General features: G+C 44.9%; 1 protein-coding gene across 3 annotated transcripts in view; it reads right to left on the bottom strand.

The window, feature by feature from the left end:
- ARHGAP24 (Rho GTPase activating protein 24) overlaps positions 1–21965 on the bottom strand; it is a 361105-nt gene that overhangs the window by 307548 nt on the left and 31592 nt on the right. Inside the window, exon 1 of one of the 3 annotated variants that reach the window (XM_081924957.1) lies at positions 16517–16988. The exons of the other annotated variants lie outside the window; for them this stretch is intronic. The gene's annotated coding sequence lies outside the window, so the exon portion shown is untranslated. Of the gene's footprint in view, positions 1–16516; positions 16989–21965 lie in introns of those variants that run through there. 3 annotated transcript variants of the gene reach the window in all.

Here is a 21965-nt window from a genome sequence, read left to right as displayed (position 1 = left end):
CCTGCCCAAACCATCACACTTGTGCTGCTACCACAAGGCAGTGTGATGAGGACAAAGGTGCTGTGGTGGCTGTGGCAGTGGAGGAAGGGAGGAGGAGGGGCTGGATCTGCCATCTGAGGCAAATTGCCTCACCTCACCTCACCTCATGGAAGAACCTGTTAGCTTGACACCTTGAGACTTGAATATAAATCTTTACTTGTCAGGTTGGCAACAGTTGAACAACAAGTATTATTCATATGTATATATTAATGAACATAGTGAATTTCTCTCCCTTGAGCCCAAGAAAGGGTTTAGTCTTCTTTTGCTCTCAGAACTCCTTCATAGCACTACATAAGTTATTACAGTGGTACCTCGGGTTACAAACACTTCAGGTTACAGACTCCGCTAACCGAGAAATAGTACCTCGGGTTAAGAACTTTGCTTCAGGATGAGGCACCATTAGCTAAAGTGGTACCTCAGGTTAAGAACAGTTTCAGGTTAAGAACAGACCTCCAGAACGAATTAAGTTCTTAACCTGAGGTGCCGCTGTAATCCGTATCTTGCCCGTCCTCGCAAACCCCCCAGACAGCATCTGCTTGAAGTCACCACACTCCTACGTTCTCAGTCAAAGAATAAACTAACAGAATAACCAACTGCCAGCTCCCAACTGCCAGCTCCTTTCCCCAATACCTTTCTCTCTCTCTCTCTCTCTCTCTCTCTCTCTCTCTCTCTCTCTCTCTCTGTGTGTGTGTGTGTGTGTGTGTGAAATACATTTATGATGCAAACACAATACAAATACTAACAGGGCTGACCGGGCGGGGGTGTAATACGTAAACAGTGAGGTCGGGGTGTGTGTGGATATATTCAGAAAACTGCAAACAGTGATAATTTTGCAATTCGCAGTAGTCATTCACAAAACCACAGCAGCAGGGATGTCTCTGTCATGGACAACTGTTTTGTGAATGGCCCCTACTGACTTCCTACAGTGCTGGGAAGGAGCGCAGTTCTCTGTAGCACATAGCAATGGCCAGCAAAATCCTTATTGCCACTGCATAAAACTTGACAGAGTCCTCAAGTCACTTGCAAAAACAATTTCAATCTAGGGAGGTACAGTTAGCTATCTCAAAACACTGTCTCTCCACACCATAGTACCTGGTACCACCTACAGTAGGTGCAGTTTTCAGAACTGATAACTCCCTGTGGTTTCTGCTCAGCATCTAGTATGTGATTCCAATTTCAGATCCCTACAAATTATATATATATATATATCTACGAATCTACGAAAGCAAATATATATATATATATATAATGTTGGTGGTTTCCATCCTTTACAGTTGTAAAGAAAAGACAGGTTTTGAAACATGCAAATAATGCTTTTAACGAACACCATTGTCTGCCCCTCTTTCATGACTGGAGGTGGTGCATTGCTCATCATGGATCTATAATTTTCCTGCCACAATAAGATTTCATACCACCTCCCTTCCCAGAAAAAAGAAAAAGAAATGAAAGGAAGGAAGGAAGAAAAATGGAGGGAAACTCTACAAAACCTCAAAGAATAATGGATGCAAACTGAATACATTTGTGCACATTTGAATAAACGTTATTGATTTGTATGAATATAGAATTACAGGCATGGAATGAGGCAAAGAGACTTGAAAGACCATCCACATATTAACCCAATGAATCCTGACCATAATTGCACACACTCCAACACGTCCAGGCCAAAAACTGGGCTGTGTGCCTTCCAGGCTATGCTCCCAGGCGAGTTGTGTAACCTGTGGGAGATTGTGGCCCCAAAGAAAATGCATTTTTCATGGTGAGATCATGGTGTGAGATGAGGAGAGATCGCAGTGTCCAAAATGGCCACCGTACTCTGAGGCAAGAAAACAGGATGTCACGTTTTCCCAGGGCATTTGAGGGATATGTAATTGCATGCAAGGGGACCATAGCTCAGTGACAGAGTGTAGGGTTTGTGTGCCCAATATGCCCAAGGGTCATTCTTAGGCTTCTTCAGTTCAAAGGAGACATTAAGGAAGAGGTCAGTGTGTGAAAACAATATTGGACTCCATCAATCCATAGCCTGACTTGCTCCACTTCTTATGTCCCCTGATGTGTAAGTTAGGCTTGTTAGTCTAGGGCAGGAGTAGTCAACCTTTTTATACCTACCGCCCATTAATGCGTCTTTCTTGATGGTAAAATTTCCTTACCGCTCGATGGAAGGAGGATTCAGCTTGTTCTGTAGAACCTCCTACCGCCCACCTAGAATCCTGAAACACCCACTAGTGGGTGGTCGAGACCAAGTTGACAACCCCTGGTCTAGGATTACTAATCTTGCTTCAAGTGTGAAAAGGCCCAGGTTCAAAACCCAAGCAAGCTCATTTGAATGAAGAGGGAGGAACTATAATTCAGTGGTAGAAGAGAGGCTTTGTGAACAGGAGTTGCCAGGTTCAGTCAATCAATCAATCAATCAATCAATCAATAAAATATTATTTCTACCCCGCCCATCTGACTCTGGGCGGCTCCCAACAGCATATTAAAAATACAATAAAACATCAAACATTAAAAACTCCCCTTAACAGGGCTGCCTTCAGATGTCTTCTAAAAGTCAGACACTTGTTTGTTTCCTTGACTTCCACAGGGCGGGCGCCACTACTGAGAAGGCCCCTTGCCTGGTTCCCTGTAACCTCACTTCTCACAGTGAGGGAACCGCCAGAAGGCCCTCGGAGCAATCAAAATTATTCAACCCCCATTGCAAATCAGGTTTATTATCAAAATTTCCAGACTTTCAGCTGTTTGCAATGAGCAAATCGAAGTAAAGGCATTGAAATAGCTCAACACAATGGATGCTTCAAGTGGTTTCCCCAAATTTAGCTGAAATTGCAAGTTATATTTGCTTCTCCAGAGCCTTAAATCCTTGAGAGTGGACTATGGGTAGGGAACCTCAGAGCCAGAAGCCAAATAGGGCCACTCAGTCTTCTCTGTTAACTCTCCCTAGGTCACATCTCTCTCTCTCTCTCTCTCTCTCTCTCTCTCTCTCTCTCTCTCTCTCTCTCATCTATTTTTATTTATACTTGTCCAATGATATACAAAAGCTCATGCTATACAAATGTATATGCAATGATATACAAAAAGTATCTTTTTATAATACACTAGAATAAAAGAAATGCTTTAAAGTTCTAATCTAAAGAGGAACGAAAGCAAAAAGGCGGCAGAAATGGGAAAAGGGAAAGAAAGAAATAGAAAGGAGACAAGAAAATTAAAATGATAAAAAGACTTTCTGTTCTCTGTCCTGCAGCTAAATATAGTATTCATTCATTAACATCCAACTATTCTATTTTCTATCAGCAAATATCTTTCCAGTCTTCAAACCCAGATATGACAAGTTCACTTTCTCTTTCATGCAAAAAGTCCAAAAGAAGTTTCCAGTCCTTAACAAATGTCAATAATGATTTCTCTCTAATTAAACATGCTGCTTTGCCATCTCAGCTAAGTCCAATAATTTTTTATCAGCTGTTCATGTTAGGACTGTATCTTTCCATCTTTCCATCTCACTGCTGTAATCAGATATTGTAATAAACTTCCACGGTCCTTTTCCAATCCACACACCCTTTCTCCAAACCACACTCCTTACCAGCCCTACTTCGTGTCTTCCTTAAGTATTTTTGCTTCTCTGGAAGGTGTCTTCTTAGTTGCATTGATGGAAGATAGACACCAACCCCCCTGTACAAGGGCCGGATCCAGCAAAGTCTTCTTATGTTCTTTTCCCAATTGTTTGACAATAGGGGAGACTTTCCCACCTAAATTAAGAGTGCTGGAATGAAGAAAACTAACCAGGAGAAGGATTTTGTATGAAACAACTGTAAGTTCAGTTAATTTCTGTTACTGAAAACACATTCCTATGCTCAGAATGTGCCCTGAGATACCCTGTTATTTAATTCTAACTCTACGGCTTTTAGATACAGGTAGGTAGCTGTGTTTGTCTGCCGTAGTCGAAACAAAATAAAAAAAATTCCTTTGAGTAGCACCTTAGAGACCAACTAAGTTTGTTATTGGTATGAGCTTTCGTGTGCATGCACACTTCTTCAGATATGGGTGACTGGCTGATAGGTGTGATAAGCCAGTTGGCAACTGTTAATGACTGCAATTGGTCTTACAGGAAAAAGCAAGGGATGAGATGGCCAAAAATAGCATTATCATGTATAATGAGATAAGAATCCTGTGTCTCTATTCAGACCAGGTCTCTCCATGGTTTTAAGTTTGGAAATAAGTTGTAATTCAGCAACTTCTCTTTCCAGTCTATTTCTGAAATTCTTTTGTAATATGACAGCTATTTTGAGATCTTGTATAGAATGTCCTGGGAGATTGAAGTGTTCTCCTACTGGTTTCTCTGTCTTGCAGTCGTTAACAATCACCCATTCCTACCACCCTTCTGACTAATACCCCTCCCTACCTTCTCACTATATATAGTCATACCTTGGGTTACAGCCGCTTCAGGTTGTGTTTTTTCAGGTTATGGACCACAGAAACCCGGAAGTACTGAAACGGGTTACTTTCAGGTTTCAGTGGTTATGCATGTGCAGAGGCGCTAAATCACGCTTTGTGCACGCGCAGAAGCACCAAATCGCAACCCACACGTGCGCAGACATGGGTTTGCGAATGCTGAGGGTTGTGAATGTGCATCCCACATGGATCACGTTCGCAACCCGGGCGTCCACTGTATAAGGGTCTGGTGACTTCTGTTTCAGTGTATCTACAGCTTTTGTACGTGACTGGCTAGAAAATCTGCCCGGCAAAACACAAAGCAGATCCAATGTGCCCTAAGTCTGCCAACCCCTGCTCTGGATCCTGAGTTAATTCCATAAGGGGAGTGCGGGGGAGAGAGGCTGTCAATCTCAACTGCAGCTAGTTTATTGACTGACAACACTGAACTAAAATTCAAAGCCTATTGGCTTCCATTCCGATCCTGCTCAGATTAGTTTTCATCTCTGCAAAAAAAATCAGAAGCATTGTCGTCAATTAAAGCAGAGCCCTGCGACAGCTTTTCCCAGAAGGATGGAATACTCTGTTCCCTCTGCACTGAAAATATAAAGCAATGTCTGATCAGAAAACAAAAAGGTGGTGTAGCTGAGCCAAGGAAGACTTCCGTCAACGGCTAAGTTACACACAAGTCTGTGTATTTTGTATAACACACATCTTGGAAATGCTTTTTTTGATTAATTGCTTGAGTGACTAAGTCAACACCGAGTCGATCTGTTCGGAAAGGCGACGTTGAGAGACGCCTGGCTCTCCAATACATCACAGAATGAGTAAACCGTGAGTCACTCCCAGATGTACGACTTGAGTGTTCTGGCTACATATCAGCCGTGTTCACTGATGATTCTACACTGTGAGCCTATATTAGAATAGAGAGCTGCAGAAGAAATTGACTTGTGTGCGTCCATTGAGTAGGACACTTTCCCCATGTGTGTGGCCAGCTGGCAAATGTCATTTTATCCCATGACTTAAGGGGGACTGGGTGATTCACAAACCAAGAGGCCAGTCAAAGGGCCATTGCACTGAAAATACATTTCTTTCATACTCAGAAACTTGTACTCCTTTAAGGACCCAGCATCACCCCTTTCCTTCTTGCATTATTCCTGCATTCCAACTCTACAATTCTTTGATTCTATTATCCTTTCCAGGTGGCCTCATTCTCTGTCATGTCAGTGCAGACCCTGTGCTCAGCACAGCACTTCCTTAAACCCGCTGCACTTCGTACCCTTGGTTTTGGCTACGCAGGTGGCGCTGTGGGTTAAACCACAGAACCTTAGGACTTGCTGCGACAGGATGAGCTCCTGTTGCTCAGTCCCTGCTCCCACCAACCTACCAGTTCGAAAGCACGTCAAAGTGCAAGTAGATAAATAGGTACCACTCTGGCGGGAAGGTAAACGGCGTTTCCATGTGCTGCGCTGGTTTGCCAGAAGCAGCTTAGTCATGCTGGACATATGACCCAGAAGCTGTACGCCAGCTCCCTTGGCCAATAAAGCAGATGAGCGCCGCAACCCCAGAGTCGGCCACAACTGGACCTAATGGTCAGGGGTCCCTTTACCTTTACCTTACAGATTGAAGGTCAAACCCTCAGCTACCGCAGCTGACCACAAGAAGCCTGATATAGCTAAGGAGTGCCTAGAGAGGAGATACTCGCTGCCCAGGAATAAGCTCTCCAAGCCAAAGGCAGGTGTGTATCTTTTTGTAGCTCACAACTTTTGAACCTTCTGTAATGCAGAGCCCATTGGCAGGTAAGAGAGAGTCAGGGGATCCCTCATACATTTTCTTGTTGAGTATGGGAAAGAGGCACCAGTAGTCTGGAGCAAGGACCTGTAGACCTAACCCGTGGATGAGGTGTTGATGAAGCTTTCAGTCAGAGAATAAGTTCAGCTACACCTTAACTTTCCTTTGGCAAAGCTATTTCATGCTCACAGTTTAAATGGCGGAAGATCTTCTCATGAAGCTCAAATTGTTTTATCAGTTGAACCTTCATAGTCAGAAGGAAGCACCACTGAGTTTAGTCCCAGGAAGCCATGCAAAGAATTGCAGCAACACTGACTCTACTACACACGGCTGGCTCTTTGGTGTGTGTGTTTCATAATGGGTCAACACAGATACCTCCGTATTCTCCTTAGAGGCATGGCTATGGGAGCTGTCACGATTATCTCCCGCACTTTCAAATCCACAACTACCCCAAGTTCCCATTACCAGTGCCACTTTTGGCACCGATATAGCCTAAGATGGTCTACTCATAAGTCACTCAAATTATACAGTGCTCCTTGCTGGGTCCAATTGTAGTGCAGTTGATAAAGTGGAATAGCTGAATGTGGGAGGCCAATATTCGATTTCCTGCTTGGCTAGCAGACTCACCCGGTGTCACTCTAACCTACCTCATTGGTTTTTCCTGAAGATTAAACGAGATAAGACCTGAACGGTGGCTTTGCACAGTGAAAGGTGCTGGGATAAATGATTAATAATTGCATGAGCTCTGCCTTTCCCTTCGTCTGCAGGATCTACCGTTCCTCAGAGCACATCAGAGAAAAGACAGCCCCTGTCCCGGCCATAAATCGTGGGGTGCCTTTGTCAGTCTTGTCAAACCTTTCCCTGCCTCCTGGCTAGAATATATGTGCGTTTTCTGACAATTCGTATCTCACAAGCGCTGCAAAAGGCAGTGCTGTGCTTGGGGGAATCCGGTCAATACAGCCATAAATGTGACGATAAGGATGACATTTAGCAGTTTGCCAAGACAATAATAATCTTGTGCGTATAAAAGGTGTCTGCTGCTGGGTCCACAGAATGCCCCGCATTGGAACGTAACACCTGAGATCCGTGGGTGCATCTCTATATGCACATAAGAATAATGGTCTCCTCCCACCTCTGAAGACATGTTTTCTATCTTACTTGTAATCCTGTACTCAAAACAAACACGAAAAGTCAGTTGATCATTATGGTGTCGGAAGCCTGCAGCCAATAGAAGGAATGATGCACTTGCCATAATATATTGAGGTTCTATGAAAGAGAGTTATTCCAGAGCTGGAAAAGAGTTATCCTGACGGTACTGGGATATTGCAGCAGGACCCCACATTGAAAGTGGTGAAGAAATTCATGACAGAGCAGAAAATACAGGTACTTGATTGGCCAGGGAATTCCCTGGACGTAAATCCCATTGAGAATTTGTGGGCTATATGCAAAATTCGCCTCTGTGCTGTAGACTGCATGACTATGGAGAAGCTCATTCAGGCACTGATTCAAGTGTGGTCCAGGGATCCGAAAATCAACAGTGACTATTCGAAAGTAGTAGACTCCATGCCAAACGGTGTTCAAATGCTGCTTAAAAATAGCAGAGGTCATATCCGTTACTAGTGTACGTATATGTGAGTTTTGTACATGTGTATGTGAGTTTTGTACAATAAACTACATTGTTTCAAATAATTTGCACAATCCCCACCTGCACTATTCATTTAAATCATCATCATACCACTTTAAACAGTTCTGGCTTCCTGCAAAGAATCATGGGGACTGTATTATTATTGTTGTTGTTGTTGTTGTTTATTGAATTTCTGTACTGCCCTTCATCCGAATATCACAGCGTGGTTTACAATATAAAAATACATTCCACAGTAACAAATGAAACCAATAACCCCTCTACAGCCTCAGCCCAGTATACCTGAAGGAGCGTCTCCACCCCCATCGTTCTGCCCGGATGCTGAGGTCCAGCGCCGAGGGCCTTCTGGCGGTTCCCTCATTGCGAGAAGCAAAGCTACAGGGAACCAGGCAGAGGGCCTTTTCGGTAGTGGCGCCTGCCCTGTGGAACGCCCTCCCATCAGATGTCAAAACGATAAACAACTACCTGACATTCAGAAGACATCTTAAGGCAGCCCTGTTCAGGGAAGTTTTTAATGTATGATATTTTAGTGTTTTTTGGTTTCTATGGAAGCCGCCCAGAGTGGCTGGGGAAACCCAGCCAGATGAGCGGGGTACAAATAATAAATTATTATTATTATTATTATTATTATTATTATTATTATTATTATTACACACTGTTTAAAACGCCTTAGATCAGGCTTCCTCAAACTTGACCCTCCAGATGTTTTTTGGCCTACAACTCCCATGATCCCTAGCTAGCAGGACCAGTGGTCAGGGATGATGGGAATTGTAGTCTCAAAACATCTGAAGGGCCAAGGTTGAGAAAGCCTGCCTTAGATGGTTTAATTAGCCAAATGCCTGGAAGAAGAGGAATGTTTTTGCATGGCAACTAAAAATATGTAATGGAGGAGCCAGGCAAGGGGTGCGAAGGGCCCCCAACAAGTTTGCAAGGAGGGGGTCGGGCCCCCTCAAAATTCAGTGGCAGCCACACACACACACACACTGTGAGGCATGCTGATGTCACTCACGCAAGCCACACAGGGTGCACCCAACACATCAGCACACTCGTGGCATGCGCAAGTGACGTTAATCGCGACGGCAAGCCAGCACACTTGGCACCAGGCAAGTATCCCTTCGGAGAGCATTCCACAAATGGGGAGCCACTGCAGAAAAGGCCTGTTCCCAGATTCTGATTCGATCCCGGAATGTCCTGCTTTTCCTTAGGACGTCCCTATTTTCATTGGAGAAATGTTGGAGGGTATGGAGACCCCTGAGCTAAGGAGATTAGTAACTATGCCACCTCTAGAAGACATCTGAAGGCAGCTCTGTATAAAGGAAGTTTTTAAATGTTTGATGTTTTATTATGTTTTGATATCTGTAGGAAGCCGCCTAGAGTGGCTGGGCAGACAGATGGGTGGGGTATAAATATTCTTATTATTCTTATTATGGAATAGGAGAAATTATTGGAGGGTATGTAATAAAGCCCACCACTTCATGTGACTTTGAAACCACCATGAAGAAGCTTTGCTAACACAGAAGGGTGCTCGGGGTCAGATCTGGGCAATGAGGAGAGGTAATCTTGCTAAGATTTTAGTAGCATATTTTGAGGACAACAGTGCAGTTCAAAGTTCTTCTTGGCAGGTGGGTGAATTAGAATTCTGCTGTTATGGGCTGTCTTTCTCTCCCCCGCCCCACACAGAAAACGAGAAACAGCTTTAATAAAAGCCGAAAATAATGAGCAGGCATGAGAACACCAGCTTTCTCAGATGAAACAGTTTAGTTGCCTCAACTACCTTTTTTATCTCAGGATTTTATTCAGTGCTGGATTGGATCAAAATAAGATAAAGGCTCTTCTTTCTTCTGTGCATGTGAATTGGGGTGCCAAGCAGAGCGTGCAGGGCACATCATTAAAGAACTAAAGGCTTTAAAAGCCTATTGTGCAGAGAGGAGAAAAGGCAAGGCTTGTAGAGAAAGAAACACTTAAAACAATAACGTCCTACCTTGCCGCTTCTGGCCCCAGAGCTTTTGAAAGGCTGAACGGCACATTTAAAGCAGTACCATGCCACTTTAAAGAGTCATGGCTTCCCCCAAGGGACCTTGGGAACTGTAGTTCATTAAGGAAGCTGAAAGCTGTGAGGAGACCACTATTCCACTCACAGAACTACAATTCTCAGAGTGGCCAAAATACAAATCTCTCTTTCTGGGGAGCCCTGGAAACTGTTGCTCTGCTAAGGGGCACTGAGGTCTCCTCACAACTCTCATGACCAATAAATTATTATTATTATTTTTGTTGTTGTTGTTGCTGCTGCTGCTGTTGTTGTTTTTGTTGCTGTTAATATTATTATTATTATTATTATTATTATTATTATTATTATTATTTATTTCTACCCCACCCATCTGGCTGGGTTTCTCCAGCCACTCTGAGCAGCTTCGAACAGAAGGTTAAAAATACATTAAGAAGAAGAAGAGGAGGAGTTTGGATTTGATATCCCGCCTTTCACTCCCTTTAAGCGGCTAACATTCTCCTTTCCTTTCCTCCCCCACAACAAACACTCTGTGAGGTGAGTGGGGCTGAGAGACTTCAAAGAAGTGTGACTGGCCCAAGGTCACCCAGCAGCTGCATGTGGAGGAGCAGAGATACGAACCCGGTTCCCCAGATTACGAGACTATCGCTCTTAACCACTACACCACACTGGCTCTCATTAAAACATTAAAACATCAGTTGTTAAAAACTTCCATAAACAGGGCTGCCTTCAGATGTCTTCTGAATGTCATATACAGTGGTACCTCGGGTTAAGTACTTAATTCGTTCCAGAGGTCCGTACTTAACCTGAAACTGTTCTTAACCTGAAGCACCACTTTAGCTAATGGGGCCTCCTGCTGCTGCTGTGCCGCCGGAGCATGATTTCTGTTCTCATCCTGAAGCGAAGTTCTTAACCTGAAGCACTATTTCTGGGTTAGCGGAGTCTGTAACCTGAAGCGTATGTAACCCAAGGTACCACCGTAGTTGATTATTTCTTTGACATCTGATGGGAGGGCATTCCACAGGGCTGGCGCCACTACCAAGAAGGCCCTCTGCCTGGTTCCCTGTAAACAACATGTTCTCAACAACATATTACAGCTTCAAGGGTTCTTTGAGAGAAGCCACAACTGTTTAAAGTGGTACGACACTCTAGTACTACTCTATTCTGCCTTGGTCAGACCACACCGGGAAAGACTGTGTCCAGTTTTGGGCACCACAATTTAAGAAGGATGTTGACAAGCTGGAACATGTGCAGAGGAGGGCAACCAAGAGGACAAGGGTCTGGAAACCAAGCCTTAGTCTGAGGAACGGCTGAAGGAGCTGTGTATGTTTAGCCTGGAAAAGAGGAGACTGAGAGGAGATATGATAGCCATCTTCAAATATCTCATGGGCTGTCACATGGAAGAAGGAACAAGCTTGTTTTCTCCTGCTCTGGAGGGCAGGACTTGAAAGGAGAGGAGATTCCAACTAAACATATGGAAAAACTTTCTGACAGTGAGAGCTGTCTGACAGTGGAACGGTCTCCCTCAGGAGGTTGTAGACTCTCCTTCCTTGGAGGTTTTCAAGCAGAGGTTGGGTGGCCATCTGTCGTGGGTGTTTTAGCTGAGATTAGCTGAGATTCCTGCATTGGTTGGACCAGATAATCCTCAGGGTCCCCTCCAACTCTGCAATTCTACAATTCCGTGGCACCACTTTAAATGTATGGTACAGATGGGGGCCTGAATAGTACCTACCTACTAAAGAATTCGGGATGTGGGTGGCACTGTGGGTTAAACCCCAGAGCCTAGGACTTGCCGATCAGAAGGTCGGCGGTTTGAATCCCCGTGACGGGATGAGCTCCCGTTGCTCGGTCCCTGCTCCTGCCAACCTAGCAGTTCAAAAGCACGTCAAAGTTTACCTAGATAAATAGGTACCGCTCCGGCGAGAAGGTAAACAGCGTTTCCGTGCACTGCTCTGGTTCGCCAGAAGCGGCTTAGTCATGCTGGCTCCCTCGGCCAATAAAGTGAGATGAGCGCCAGAGTCAGTCACGACTGGACCTAATGGTCAGGGATCCCCTTACCTCTACTTACTAAAGAGTTCTTACCAGATTAGGGTGTTTACCTGGGCTACATCTTTCACGGATTACCTTTGACCAACCTTCTGCAAGGGCTACAATTCCCTTCAACCCCAAACAGCACAGTCTTTCTTGTAGAACACAATGATCTTAATTGTATGGGTTAACCAATGGCAGACTATGTGGAGAGGCTCCTGGTCCATGCTGCCTGCTTTCCACATTTGACTTTCCCACACTACAGCTTGAGGAGGCTTCACAAGTCCAACACTATGTCAGTAATATACATGGGATAGCTCAGTCAATAGAGCATGAGTCTCTTCGTCTCAGGTTTGAGCCCCACATTGGGTGAAATATTCTTGCATTGCAGGCGTTTGGACTATAGATGACCCTGGTAGTCCCTTCCAACACAACAATTCTGTTATTGTTCCAGCAACCACAACAGAATCATCTGCTGCTTTTGGTATCTTCCTTCTGTTTAGTTTGCTTATGAAAACCTTGACAAACTTTCTGAGCCACTATGGGTAATGGGCTGCATTATTAGTTTATTATTATTATTAACCACTCTTCATCCAAAGATCACAGGGCACTTCACAACATAGAAATACAAAAAGAAATCACAGAATACATAACAATAAAAAACTGAAAGCAAAACAAACCAATAACCCATCTCCCATGAGAATGTCCATTTTGCTTCATCTCCGTTTCTGATTTTTCCAAACTTAAGCTTGGTTATCCAAATTACCACATCACTTTTAAGTCCTCATGGAAATTCATCAGTATTTTTGCATGATTATTTCCTAATATAAGCATTTTTTGTATGCAATATTCCCTAATATGCACACTTTTCAAAGCAATCTCCCCTGATATAATGTCCTTTTGGATGTTATTTTCATTAATATATGCAAATATAGGCATCTGTATGCACACTTTGCCCTAGTATATAAAGGTTTATATACATTATTTTTCATATATATATATATATATATATATATATATATGCTTTCGTAGATTTTCACGGGTACAGGAATGCAGGTTTTGGTGTCCTCGGGTGTCTTCCCGTATAAAAGTTGGGGTGTCTAGGCGACGTTTCGACGAGGTCTCACTCGTCATCTTCAGGCTGGTGCTTTCGGCTTCTTGTTACTGGAACAGAGCAAGATCTCAGTGTTTGAGTTCCTATAAATACTGTTGAGGGGGTGTGGTGTATAGCCTCCAATGTTCTGGGCAGAGAGGAAGTTCCCAGGCTAGTGTGCCTTTTCTTCTTTTGTTCCTTAATTACTTGAGGGATATCTTGAGTGATTTCTTGAGTGATATCCTGAGTACCACTTAGGTGGGTCATTAGGTGTGGATTAGTTGCTAAAGTCTTTGTGTCTTGACCTCTTGAACTTTGTGAAGAGTTTTTCTGAGAAGATGGCTGTACTGCACTTAGTTGATAAAATCCAGTTGGAAAACCAAGGGGTCTATGAAATACCCTGCAAAGTCTGCCCAGCCACGTACATTGGACAAACAAACAGACGAATAAATGCACGTATCGCAGAACACAAGAATGCCGTCAAAAAAGAAGAAAAAACTTCCTCTCTTTTCCAACACATGAAAGAAACAGGACACGAAATTAATTTTGCAGATTCCAAATTGCTCTTTAACATGGAACATCACCACAAGAGAATAATCATGGAAGCCATCGAGATAGAGAAACACCCTCACAACATGAACAAGCGTGACGACACATCCCGCTTGCCAGACATCTGGAAATTAGCCCTCCCCACAAAAACTGACACCAGATCCAGAGGCACACAGAACGCTATCACCAATCAACCACACCAGACCCAAACCCAGACCCTCTCCACAGATAAATTACAGACACCATCCAGTAGCCAAACCATGGTGGCACCTCCGGATGCTGCACCCCCCTGCAATCCCTACACAGATCTGGCTGACACAGGCCACAAAACCACAGCTCGCCCCTATACACGAAGCCAAGCCAGAGCACAACTAAGTGCAGTACAGCCATCTTCTCAGAAAAACTCTTCACAAAGTTCAAGAGGTCAAGACACAAAGACTTTAGCAACTAATCCACACCTAATGACCCACCTAAGTGGTACTCAGGATATCACTCAAGAAATCACTCAAGATATCCCTCAAGTAATTAAGGAACAAAAGAAGAAAAGGCACACTAGCCTGGGAACTTCCTCTCTGCCCAGAACATTGGAGGCTATACACCACACCCCCTCAACAGTATTTATAGGAACTCAAACACTGAGATCTTGCTCTGTTCCAGTAACAAGAAGCCGAAAGCACCAGCCTGAAGATGACGAGTGAGACCTCGTCGAAACGTCGCCTAGACACCCCAACTTTTACACGGGAAGACACCCGAGGACACCAAAACCTGCATATATATATATATATATATATATATATATATATATATATATATATAATTGCTTGTTAGCCACCCTGAGCCCAGCCTTGGCTGGGGAGGGCGGGGTATAAATATTATTATTATTATTATTATTATTATTATTTGGCTGCACTGCAAAACTTGGAGAAGCGTGGATTTCTAACGATGGCTGTCTAGGTTCTCACGTTGTTGTGGAAAGAGCAAAGTATGTAAGTTTGCTTTTACATGAAAACCTAGTTGAATTTCTCCCCCTTCCCTAATAGGGAAGCACACTCAGTGGTAACAGGACATCATATATCAAGCAGCCATCTCAGGTAGGAGGAGGAGGAGGAGGAAATATTCATCATTATCTGAACATATAAAGCTGCCTATTACAGAGGCAAACATTTGGTCTCTCTAACTTGGTAAGATCCATTGTGACTGGCAATGACTGTTTTCCAGCTTTGCTACCTTAGATCTTTTCTAACTAAAGATGCCAAAGGTCAAACCTGCACATGCTCTCCTACTCAGCTAGGTTCCAGATCAACTCACTTTATAGCTGGAAATTTAAGCATCCGCTATTGGTTTTGCAACATTTTCAGCTGATATTTCTATTTAAAGCATGGATGGGGGAACCTATGACCCACCTAATGTTGGGGAACTCCAACTCCTGTCAACATGGCAAATGGTCAGGATATTGGGAGTTGGAGTCTAGTGATATCTGGAAAGCCACAAGTTCCCTATCCCTCGCCAAGCAGTAAGAGATATGCATTATTCCCAAAGCAAAATGACTTCTATTCATATATACTATGAAAAGAACTTTTTATACAAGCTAAAGCCCAGAGTTTTATTTCTTGCTTAACTGGTAAACCTGTAAAAATGGTGGGGAAAGAGAGTTAATTTTCTTTATTTGTCTATTTAAAAAATCACTTTAAATGAGACTTAACTACTAACTGTACAACCCTGTTCAGCAAGGCAGATTGGTTCGGCAACAGTTTTTTTCCCCCAGGTGCAGTTTTGCTTGCTGCTTACCTGTGCTGCGTGACAAAAGATCACATGAAGTTCTTTGAACACTTGGAATCTGATCTGTAAGTGCCAAGAGCAGCTGTTGCCATTCAAAAACCAACAAACTAGCATCTGACCAGCTTACACCTTTCAGTGCTTAAAAGGTTGCCATGCACTGTTACTTAGGAGTTTTATAGAGTCTAGAAAACTGGCCTCAAATAAAGACCTCGCCACCCTGGAGTTCTTAACAGTCCTCTTTTAAAAGCACAGCTTAAAAAATACTGTACTCCCAAATCCAAAAGCATTCTGGTTTCCAGCAAGATCAAAGCCTGGCGTTTACAAAACGATTACAAGTTTTAAAAGAAAGAGGGGGAAAGGGGGGGGGGAACCAGGCAGTGTGCTCAACTTGTCAGGAGACAAGACAGGCAGGGATGTTGTTTTCCAGGGATACCCTGCTCACAAAGACAGAGGGAAATGGGGTGCTAATGAGACTAGTGGAGGGCTTTTGCCTTGGAGGGGAGAGGAAGAGAGAAGAGGGGGCTTTTAAAGTGGTCTCCCATACAGATGGCAAGCCTGCTCTTTTGAGAAATAGGAAAGCGCAGCAGGCAGCAATGCTTCAATACTGCTTCCTTACAACCACACACACACAGCCCCTAGCAAGAACTCTGTCACAACTCAGGAAGGGGCACCTCGGATCAAAACTGCCACCTCCCGTCAGTGATTGACAGGCGCATCACCTCGCTAAGCCCATCTGTCTTTCTTCCTTGGGGAAAAAAGTGAGCCGCTGCCCACGGAAACAGCCACCCTATGAAAACCGTCTCTGCCGCAATCACCATTTACATCTGCCTCTAGCAACGTTACCTTTCGTCCTATTGTTTCCCATGCCTCCCCATTCGGTTGGCACTTGGGGGGTGGAATAGCAAGTGCACCGGTCGCAAATGAATCCCATTTACTGCGGATGGCCGACAGGTATTGCACTGCAATTTAACATTGACTCCAGGCAGCAGCAACAGTGGCGGGGGAGGGGGGACCTTTGCCACGCAGCAAGGTAGACGCCGTGCAATAACTGCGGCCGGGTAATAAAAAGCAGCATGCTCTGTCTTTTAAGGCTAGGCTAGGATATCTCATTCTCTCCCCCCTCCCCATTAGCATTCCTACCCACAGGTAAATAAGAGAGACCAAAACTCACACTCTGCAGCTTTCCCGTCCGCGCTAAACGACAAAGCTTTCCAAAGGGGGGCAGATCCCAGGAGTGACACTATCAGGCACCGCATCTAAATGGAGCTGAAGCATTTAGGGTTCCTTGTTTGGCATTTAGCAGTGACAACAACAACAGCGGCGGCGGCGGCAGCAGCACAGGGGAGCACCTCCACCAAACTAATGCAATGTACTTTGCAAATTGGCCGGCGATAAAGGGAGCGCGAGCAGCGTGTTCCTGCGTTCTCCGGCAACGGTGCGCGAAGCCTTAAATCTCGTTACATGATAAATCGCCTCGGCCATATGTGTCCATGTGGCACCCGTTCAACTTGCTGCCGGAGACCTTCGCCGATGCCGGGGTGGGGTGGGGGAAGAGGCAGTCTGCCCCCCTCCCCACAAGGAAAGCAAAGGGGAAGATGGGAGCGTGCACGTGGGAATTCAGCACACGCGGAACAAAAGAGGACTCGGCGGAGAACAGAACAACAATACGGCACTGGAAGAACTCTGCTTGGCTGAGCTCTCCGCACAGCAGTCAGCACAACCCGCCTCCCTCCCTCTCTGCAATTCTACCCCTCCTCCTCCTTCCTTGTTTTCCCTCCCCCGTTGCAAACCTTCGCAAAGTGACAGCCGGGAGCATGAATTGACTTTCCAGAGGTCTAATATACTATTTAAAAAAAAACTTTGACTGCACCATGTAGCCCATAGGCTCTCCAATGGTGAGATTTCTCAGGTTTCATGGGCATGGAGTTGAGGCGAGTGTCACATTTATTTTTGCAAAAGCTGCACCAGGAGGATGCAACACCAAACTGGCCGCCTCCCAGTGACTGCCAGTTACTGAACAGGAAGGAAAAAGGACTGGCATCGGACCTCCCCAAAACTTACCCTTCACTTTCCAGGGCATAGGCATGGCAATGGAACTCCTCTGCCTAATCTTGCAAGCAGGTAGCGCTCACCACCTCCGTCTCCAGATGCCAATGGGAAAACAATCGCCCCATCCCCAGTCTCTCTGCCCTACTGGACTCGCATTAAGATAGAAGGCAGGAAGGCAGGAAGATAATTAAGTACACCGTTGTAAGCACACCTTGGTCCATGGTTTCTGTGGGAGCTGCAGCTTAGCCTGCCTTTCAGCTGCAGAGTAACTGCAGGTAGGGAGGAAATTGGGACAAACAAGCAAGGGAAGCTCTGGGCAAATTTAACCATGGTGCCCCACCCCACAGAATATCACTGGGGAAGGGACCCCGAAACAGGCATTTCCCACTATTGCCCTTTCCCCCCGACCCATAGGATCACCCCATTTTTATTTGTTTGAATTCCTTGCATTCTTGTTTTCATTTTTTAAAAAAAAAGCAAAATATGCTTTTATACTACTGTTTTGTTGGTTTTATGCTGTCTTTCTGTTGCTTTTTGCATGCACGCTGCACACCGCATAGAGAATTAAAGAAAGATATTAGATTTTGTAAATGCTTTTAAATCAATGAAGAAATAAATGCACATAAATGGCGCGAGGGTTAATTTTGCTCTCTCTTTCCAAAGCGGTGTTAGGGCCCAAGGCCAGCCTGCAGTCTGTGTCAGCTCCAGGTTTTGGGGGGTCCCTTGGGCAAAATGTCCTAAGTGGGACCCACTCCCTGACTGGGATCACCTCTTTCATGCTGCTGCCACTGCTCCACATTGGCTGAGCATTTCCTTTTCGGCCCAATCCACACCGACCAGCACCAGATTTAGGGTGGTGCAGGTGGTTCCTCTGCACAGAGCACCAAGTCGAGGAAGTGCAAAATATAAAAACAACCACCACCTATATTTATATAGCGAAGGTGCCTGGGTCATGCTGTGGGGTGGTTGTCCTTGTGGTTTTTTTTTTTCTTTCCAGGGATGTCCAAAGCCAGAGAAGTTTTCTCAAGATTGCCCAGGAAAGCAATGAAGAGAATTGCAGGCCTTAAGGTTGCACATTCAATCCTCATATAGGACAGTTGTGTATTCCTGCATTGCAGGGAGTTGGACTAGAAGAAGAGTTTGGATTTGATATCCCGCCTTTCACTCCCCTTCAGGAGTCTCAAAGCGGCTAACAATCTCCTTTCCCTTCCTCCCCCACAACAAACACTCTGTGAGGTGAGTGGGGCTGAGAGACTTCAGAGAAGTGTGACTGGCCCAAGGTCACCCAGCAGCTGCAGGTGGAGGAGCGGAGACGCGAACCCGGTTCCCCAGATTGCGAGGCTACCGCTCTTAACCACTGCACCACACTAGATGATCCTCAGGGTCCCTTCCATCTCCATGATTCTATGCATTCTATCTATGCATCTAAATCAGCAGTTCTCAACCTGTGGGTCCCCAGATGTTGTTGGACTACAGCTCCCATCATCCCTGAGCTCTGGCCTTGCTAGCTAGGGAAGATGGGAGTTGTAGTCTGACAACATCTAGGGACCCACAGGTTGAGAACCGCTGATCTAAACAGTGGCGTGGCGTGGGTTGTCAGCACCCGGGGCAAGGCAAGTAATTTGTGCCCCCTAACCCATGGATTTGCGCCCCCTAACCCGTGGATTTGCGCCCCCCTAACCCCCAGGTGTTGTGCCCGGTGCGGCCGGCCCCCCCTGCACCCCCCACACTACGCCACTGGATCTAAATGAATGTGTTTCTAAGTACATCAACATGTAATGTTTAAAATATTTATTAACCACCCTTCATCACAAGATTCCAGGGTGATGTACGATAGGCAGTCGGAACACAAAAATTCAAGAAGAATAAAGATATAGAAGATCAAGGGGCTATTGAGTCCAGTTCTTTGTCCCAAGACCAAGCAATTCACACACACAAACCCCCAATATCCATCTTTGCCATCCAGACCACAGTGCATCACAGTCAGAAACCACAGTAAAGGTTGGTCAAGCAAATGGCTCCATGTGATTCAACCAAGATGCATTTTATGGAAGACTCAACAAATCATGAGACCTCTCTCGTCTCTCTGAGCAGGAGCAAAAATTCCTTCTGATCTCATGCACAGCGTTCAGCTTGGCCCTGAGCATGGTGCTTTAAAACTCATCTTCAAAAAGAAATTTGACTGGGGGCACACACATGTGTCCCTGATGGTCCACAGGAAAGGGTAAAAAAATAAATGTGTTTCAAGATCTTAAGGGAGGAATCATTCCTACTCTTCCCAAAGGCCATTTCTTGCAAAAGAGGTGCTCATACGGACAGTAAATCTGCAATCTGGTAACTTTCACAGTCACTGTTATTCATTGCTAAAAGGAGAGTGTGATGCCCTGTCTCTTACGGCTTGGACACTATCAGGGATAGTGAACCTGTGGCTCTCCAGATGTTGCTGGACTCCAACTCCCATCAGCCCCAGCCAACATGAGCAAGGATCAGGTCCATGGGGAAACGGAGTCTCTCGCAACATCTGGAGAGCCACAGTATCTGCATCCCTGCCCTACAGTAACTCTACAACCATTCATAAGCGTGGACACTCTTCTGCATGATCTCACCAGACTCAGTCCTCATCTGAGTTCCTCTCCACCTCCCTTAGGGGAACACTCCAAGAAAATGTCTCCCTTGCTTCTTTGAGAAAACACTAAGAAGAAATACCAGGTGTAGAGGAGAGGAAGTTTTGGATCACTCCATGTCAAAGCAATTAAACACAAATTCATACAGTGCAGATGATGGGACTTCCAAGCTCAGCTGACTTTGGCTTGGTCCAAGCTGGAGGCCATCAGCAGCTGCCCACTTGATCAAGCAGTGAGCCTAATGGGTTGCAGTGATCCAGTGTCAACCTGGTTTCTGTGCAGTGCTGCCGAAAAAAAGCAGCCTCCAAAGGGCGGTCTCTGATTTAGTGGATCTCAGATGTACAGGAGATCTTTGGGTAATGGAGCACACCTACAGCACACACCTGCAGCCTCATAGTTAAGATGACTGAATACGGGTGACAGCGCAAATCCATGACTTACGGCTTAGTGATGGGGAAGGCAAAGAACGCTTACTTTTCCATGACCCATTGCTTTCTTACTGGTTCTTTTTTTAGTAATTTAAATTGGTTGTCATAGATATATAACTAGACAAATGAAACAAGAACTTAAAAAACCCAACACTTGGGATTTTGCCAGCGACTAGGTAATTATTGATGCCTTTAGAATATTCATTCTTCTGCTCGATTCCCCTATATTATTCCACCAGGGTTGCATGAAAACCTGCCATCTCCAACTAAATTGAGGTCTGACCCAAAATTGGGAGTATCAGAACCCTTAGAAGCCTCCTGTAGCAAATTTGCTAGAGGCAATTTAAGGGCAAAGACACTTCCGTCCATTGTACATTTGATGGTATGGTGTCAGGAGTCGTGTCCAGACTATATGGGGTCAGCTTAAATTGTTGTGGCCTGATGATATGGGCAAGATGCCAGGAAGTGTCTGGACAAACACATGTCCTCTTGACCTTTGTCCATCCTGGTTGATTAGAACTTGCTGGAGATGGGGAGATTAACTGGATGGGTTAATGCATTGTTGTTGACGGGCATGGTTCCAGCAGTCTTAAGGAGGTGGTACTGTGTCTTCTGTTTAAGAGACCCTCCATTGACCCAGAGTTCTCTGAGAACTATTATCAGCTGAATCTGTTGAGGCTGTGCAGGTGTTGGATTGTTGCCTGAAGGCCATAGTACAAGGAAGAGCTTGTACTGGTTGCCCATACGTTCCCAAGCCCAATCCAAGGTGTTTACATCGGCATATGAACCTCCAAACGACTCTCTGAAAGGATGCTTGCCTCTCCATCAATCTGTCTGTACACTGAGATCAGCAGGGCAGGCCATTAATTCTTTCTTATTCCACCACCTGCAGAAGTATATGGGAAGTACATGACTAAACCACTTCTGGTGCAATGGGACACCATGACGGAAACCAGAGCGCATGGAAACGGCGTTTACCTTCCCGCTGCAGCGGTGCCTATTTATCTACTTGTACTGGTGTGCTTTCAAACTGCTAGGTTGGCAGAAACTGGGACAGAGCAACGGGAGCTCACCCCATAGCGCAAATTCAAACCGCCAACCTTCTGATCAGCAAGCCCAAGCGGATCAGTGGTTTAGACCACAGTGCCACTTGCGTTTTTACCTTTACCTTGTAATCTACCCTGGGATCAATACAATGAAGGATGGTTTAACAAATCTAATTAAATAAATGAAGAATTAAATAGGATATATATTATGCTAAATAAACAGGCACAACTATCCAGTGTTGTACATAGTCATCCTTCCCTCCGCCCCTTAAAACTAGAATGACTCATTTCATTATTTCCTTTCCTCTCACTCATCCCGGAGCAAAATAATAGAAATCCAAACAGAAATGATACAAGCCTAAACAGGAATGTGCACTCTGGGCACGGACTTCGCTGCCATCTAACTTTAGCAGAAGCTTAAAGATTCTTCTGACTCTGATCCCGTCAGGTCCTGTACGAAAGCTAAGCGCTCC

Source organism: Podarcis melisellensis, assembly GCF_964234715.1.
Source record: "Podarcis melisellensis genome assembly, chromosome: 9".
NCBI lineage: Eukaryota > Metazoa > Chordata > Lepidosauria > Squamata > Lacertidae > Podarcis > Podarcis melisellensis.
Note: the sequence above shows the minus strand (reverse complement) of the source record. Positions and strands in the feature narration are given on the sequence as shown.